Source organism: Seriola lalandi, unplaced genomic scaffold (assembly GCF_002814215.2).
Source record: "Seriola lalandi dorsalis isolate HSWRI2012SDOR001 ecotype SW California unplaced genomic scaffold, Sedor1 jcf7180002054953, whole genome shotgun sequence".
Lineage (NCBI taxonomy): Eukaryota > Metazoa > Chordata > Actinopteri > Carangiformes > Carangidae > Seriola > Seriola lalandi.
Window position 1 is genome coordinate 23,672 of NW_019525504.1, and position 5,648 is coordinate 29,319.

The following is a 5,648-nucleotide window of genomic DNA, read 5'->3' on the forward strand; positions in this document are numbered from 1 at the left end:
GTGGACTTCAGGATGACAGTTCATTGACTCCTTTGGATCTGAATACTCACTTATTTGTCCACTGGGCTGGTGTGTAAAGACTCACTGCTTTGCACACGATGCCTCGTCTTCAAGAATAGAGGTTTACTGGAGAATGTGGGCGTCGATCCCACTACCTCTCACATGCGAAGCAAGCGCTCTACCATTTGAGCTAATTCCCCTGTGAAGTAATGGCGCTCCTTAGTTTCATCAAGTTCTTTCCAAGTACATGTCACAGCGGATAAATTGGGAGAACATTTGGGATAGAATCTGCTCTTGTTGACATGGGACGTTGTGGAAACGTTGTGGAATTGCCGCAACAATACATTTCCACAGTTGTATAATTCTGTCTAGGAGTCGCATTAATCCTGTGCAGTGTTTCAATGTCTTATAAACATCCAATCACATAGACGTATTTGCCAAACTTGGTCACAGAATAACTTAAAGGCTGAGCAGTGTTTTGGTGCCTGATAAGCAGTCAAACCCGTCAATGTATTTCGTCAATGTGGACTTCAGGATGACAGTTCATTGACTCCTTTGGACCAGAGTACTCACTTATTTGTCCACTGGGCTGGTGTGTAAAAACTCACTGCTTTGCACACGATGCCTCGTCTTCAAGAATAGAGGTTTACTGGAGAATGTGGGCGTCGATCCCACTACCTCTCGCATGCTAAGCGAGCGCTCTACCATTTGAGCTAATTCCCCTGTGCCGCCAAACACATAGACGTATTTGCCAAACTTAGTCACAGAATACCATAAAGGCTGAGCAGAGTTTTGGTGCGTGATAAACAATAAAACCCATTAATGAATTCGTCAATGTGGACTTCAGGATGACATTTCATTGACTTCTTTGGATCTGAATACTCACGTGGGCTGTGTGTGTAAAGACTCGCTGCTTTGCACATGATGCCTCGTCTTCAAGAATAGAAGTCTACTGGAGAATGTGGGCGTCGATCCCACTACCTCTCGCATGCTAAGCAAGCGCTCTACCATTTGAGCTAATTCCCCTGTGAAGTAGCTCCTTAGTTTTACCAAGTTCTTTCCAAGTACATGTCACAGCAGATAAATGGGGAGAAGATTTGGGATAGAATCTACTATTGTTGACATGGAAACATTGTGGACTAAAGAAAACTATCCCGACGAGGATGGGATTCGAACCCATGCGTGCAGAGCACAATGGATTAGCAGTCCATCGCCTTAACCACTCGGCCACCTCGTCCTCTGGCAAATAAGCTTCAAAAGAAAACGCCGGTCCGGGTCATCAACCCAGGGGCGTGTCCAGGTAAACGCCTCGGGTTTTAACGTAGGTGGGGGGACATTTGAGAGCTTAATTTAGACCTTATGCCTATTAAATTTAGTCTGTCAGACTAGAAGGCTTGTAGTGTTATTATGCTGCCCTCATCAATTACAGGAGAATCACATCTTCAGCACCGGTGACTACAGGTGTAGAATTTTTCACCCTGCAAACCGACAAGTAATCTTAACCAGGTTTTCAAACAACTTCCTTGAAGACAAGTGCACTTGTTTTTTGGAGCTAAATGAAGTGAGAATAGCATATTTATGATGTTAACTATCAATCCGCATAGGAAACGCCAAGCGGATTGCAGCAACAATACATTTCCACAGTTGTATAATTCTGTCTAGGAGTCGCATTAATCCTGTGCAGTGTTTCAATGTCTTATAAACATCCAATCAAATAGACGTATTTGCCAAACTTGGTCACAGAATAACTTAAAGGCTGAGCAGTGTTTTGGTGCGTGAAAAGCAGTCAAACCCGTCAACGTATTTGTCAATGTGGACTTCAGGATGACAGTTCATTCACTCCTTTGGACCTGAATATTCACTTATTTGTCCACTGGGCTGGTGTGTAAAGACTCACTGCTTTGCACATGATGCCTCGTCTTCAAGAATAGAAGTTTACTGGAGAATGTGGGCGTCGATCCCACTACCTCTCGCATGCTAAGCAAGCGCTCTACCATTTGAGCTAATTCCCCTATGAAGTAATGGAGTTCCTTAGTTTTAACAAGTTCTTTCCAAGTACATGTCACAGCGGATAAATTGGGAGAACATTTGGGATAGAATCTGCTCTTGTTGACATGGAAACGCCAAGCGAATTGCAGCAACAATACATTTCCACAGTTGTATAATTCTGTCTAAGAGTCGCATTAATCCTGTGCAGTGTTTCAATGTCTTATAAACATCCAATCACATAGACGTATTTGCCAAACTTGGTCACAGAATAACATAAAGGCTGAGCAGTGTTTTGGTGCCTGATAAGCAGTCAAACCCGTCAACGTATTTGTCAATGTGGACTTCAGGATGACAGTTCATTGACTCCTTTGGACCTGAATACTTACTTATTTGTCCACTGGGCTGGTGTGTAAAGACTGACTGCCTTGCACACGATGCCTCGTCTTCAAGAATAGAGGTTTACTGGAGAATGTGGGCGTCGATCCTACTACCTCTCGCATGCTAAGCGAGCGCTCTACCATTTGAGCTAATTCCCCTGTGCCGCCAAACACATAGACGTATTTGCCAAACTTAGTCACAGAATACCATAAAGGCTGAGCAGAGTTTTAGTGCATGATAAACAATAAAACCCATCAATGAATTCGTCAATGTGGACTTCAGGATGACAGTTCATTGACTCCTTTGGACCAGAGTACTCACTTATTTGTCCACTGGGCTGGTGTGTAAAAACTCACTGCTTTGCACACGATGCCTCGTCTTCAAGAATAGAGGTTTACTGGAGAATGTGGGCGTCGATCCCACAACCTCTCGCATGCTAAGGGAGCGCTCTACCATTTGAGCTAATTCCCCTGTGAAGTAGCTCCTTAGTTTTACCAAGTTCTTTCCAAGTACATGTCACAGCAGATAAATGGGGAGAACATTTGGGATAGAATCTACTATTGTTGACATGGAAACATTGTGGACTAAAGAAAACTCTATCCCGACGAGGATGGGATTCGAACCCATGCGTGCAGAGCACAATGGATTAGCAGTCCATCGCCTTAACCCCTCGGCCACCTCGTCCTCTTGCAAATAAGCTTCAAAAGAAAACGCCGGTCCGGGTCATGAACTCAGGGGCGTGTCCAGGTAAACGCCTCAGGTTTTAACGTAGGTGGGGGGACATTTGAGAGCTTAATTTAGCCCTTATGCCTATTAAATTTAGTCTGTCAGATTAGAAGGCTTGTAGTGTTATTATGCTGCCCTCATCAATTACAGGAGAATCACATCTTCAGCACCGGTGACTACAGGTGTAGAATTTTTCAAATTCTTTTTTCCCACCCTGCAAACCGACAAGTAATCTTAACTAGGTTTTCAAACAACTTCCTTGAAGACAGGTGCACTTGTTTTTTGGAGCTAAATGAAGTGAGAATAGCATATTTATGATGTTAACTATCAATCCGCATAGGAAACGCCAAGCGGATTGCAGCAACAATACATTTCCACAGTTGTATAATTCTGTCTAGGAGTCGCATTAATCCTGTGCAGTGTTTCAATGTCTTATAAACATCCAATCACATAGACGTATTTGCCAAACTTGGTCACAGAATAACATAAAGGCTGAGCAGTGTTTTGGTGCCTGATAAGCAGTCAAACCCGTCAACGTATTTGTCAATGTGGACTTCAGGATGACAGTTCATTGACTCCTTTGGACCTGAATACTTACTTATTTGTCCACTGGGCTGGTGTGTAAAGATTGACTGCCTTGCACACGATGCCTCGTCTTCAAGAATAGAGGTTTACTGGAGAATGTGGGCGTCGATCCCACTACCTCTGGCATGCTAAGCAAGCGCTCTACCATTTGAGCTAATTCCCCTGTGCCGCCAAACACATAGACGTATTTGCCACACTTAGTCACAGAATACCATAAATGCTGAGCAGAGTTTTGGTGCGTGATAAACAATAAAACCCATTAATGAATTCGTCAATGTGGACTTCAGGATGACATTTCATTGACTTCTTTGGATCTGAATACTCACGTGGGCTGTGTGTGTAAAGACTCGCTGCTTTGCACATGATGCCTCGTCTCCAAGAATAGAAGTCTACTGGAGAATGTGGGCGTCGATCCCACTACCTCTCGCATGCTAAGCAAGCGCTCTACCATTTGAACTAATTCCCCTGTGACGTAGCCTCTTAGTTTTACCAAGTTCTTTCCAAGTACATGTCACAGCAGATAAATGGGGAGAACATTTGGGATAGAATCTACTCTTGTTGACATGGAAACATTGTGGACTAAAGAAAACTCTATCACGACGAGGATGGGATTCGAACCCATGCGTGCAGAGCACAATGGATTAGCAGTCCATCGCCTTAACCACTCGGCCACCTCGTCCTCTGGCAAATAAGCTTCAAAAGAAAACGCCTGTCCGGGTCATGAACTCAGGGGCGTGTCCAGGTAAACGCCTCAGGTTTTAACGTAGGTGGGGGGACATTTGAGAGCTTAATTTAGCCCTTATGCCTATTAAATTTAGTCTGTCCGACTAGAAGGCTTGTAGTGTTATTATGCTGCCCTCATCAATTACAGGAGAATCACAACTTCAGCACCTGTGACTACAAATTGAAAAGACCAAGTTTGGTCTCAGACACCACCTATGTTAAAATAGAGAAACCATCCCTGAACAGGGGAGGAGGTCTCAGACACCACCTCTCTCCAATTTACAATGCTGCCCTTTCATCCCTTCCCAGGAGACTCAACAATCTGGTCCAAATCCTTTGGACCAGAATACTCACTTATTTGTCCACTGGGCTGGTGTGTAAAGACTCAGTGCTTTGCACATGATGCCTCTTCTTCTTCCAGTTTACTGGAGAATGTGGGCATCGATCCCACTACCTCTCGCATGCTAAGGAAGCGCTCTACCATTTGAGCCCCTGTGAAGTAACGGAGCTCCTTAGTTTCCCCAATTGGACAGACAGAGTCCAGGGGATTTCCATATCCCCTCTGACATAGCAGCACTGCAGAAAGCTGATTCAACACTGAAGCCCTGGTTTGATAGGGTCTTTGAGGTTGAAGGTGTGAGTCAGGGCAAGGTAAACTGCTTAGCTGACGCTGGCTATGTCATTAAAAATGGATTTTTCTTTGCCAGCATCAGGGCAAGGTTGATGCCTTAACTTTACCAAACAGCCTCACACAGAAAGTCATGGAGCTAGGTCACTCTATCCCATTTCCAGGCCACCTAGCATTCCAAACAACACAGCAGGATTGGCAGTAGGTTTGTCTGACCAGTCATGTACATCAGTGTCAAGAACCTTTGTGCTTCATGTGAGACATGCCAGCTAACATCACCAATGGTAGTAGCACGTGCCCAGCTTCAGCCATTACTTGTCATAGACACACCATTTGAAAGAATAGGCATGGATGTAGTGGGGCCCCTTGAGATGATTGGATGTGACAGTCGGTACATATTGGTAACATGTGACTACGCCACTTGTTACACAGAATCCTTTCCCCTCAGATCTGTTAAGGCCAGGCAAGTTGCTAACTTTACGTTGCTAGTACAGACAATAAAAGGCCTTGCAACGACCTGGAAAGAAAAACCTCCCAATACCTGGAGTTCAAATTCCTCTTGGCTGAGGAACTGATATCCCAGGCACAGGCATGTCAACCAGATGAAACTGACTCAAGT

At 44.5% G+C, this 5,648-nt stretch overlaps 4 non-coding genes across 4 annotated transcripts; all 4 read right to left on the reverse strand.

Annotated features, from left to right (window-relative positions):
- Window positions 1-650: 650 nt before the first annotated feature.
- On the reverse strand, window positions 651-723 carry trnaa-agc (transfer RNA alanine (anticodon AGC)). The gene has a single exon. It is a non-coding gene; the product is annotated as a tRNA-Ala (tRNA).
- A 432-nt stretch (window positions 724-1,155) lies between these two features.
- Window positions 1,156-1,237, reverse strand: trnas-gcu (transfer RNA serine (anticodon GCU)). The gene has a single exon. It is a non-coding gene; the product is annotated as a tRNA-Ser (tRNA).
- A 1,732-nt stretch (window positions 1,238-2,969) lies between these two features.
- On the reverse strand, window positions 2,970-3,051 carry trnas-gcu (transfer RNA serine (anticodon GCU)). Its single transcript has one exon. It is a non-coding gene; the product is annotated as a tRNA-Ser (tRNA).
- A 1,224-nt stretch (window positions 3,052-4,275) lies between these two features.
- trnas-gcu (transfer RNA serine (anticodon GCU)) lies at window positions 4,276-4,357 on the reverse strand. Its single transcript has one exon. It is a non-coding gene; the product is annotated as a tRNA-Ser (tRNA).
- Between the last annotated feature and the right edge of the window lie 1,291 nt (window positions 4,358-5,648).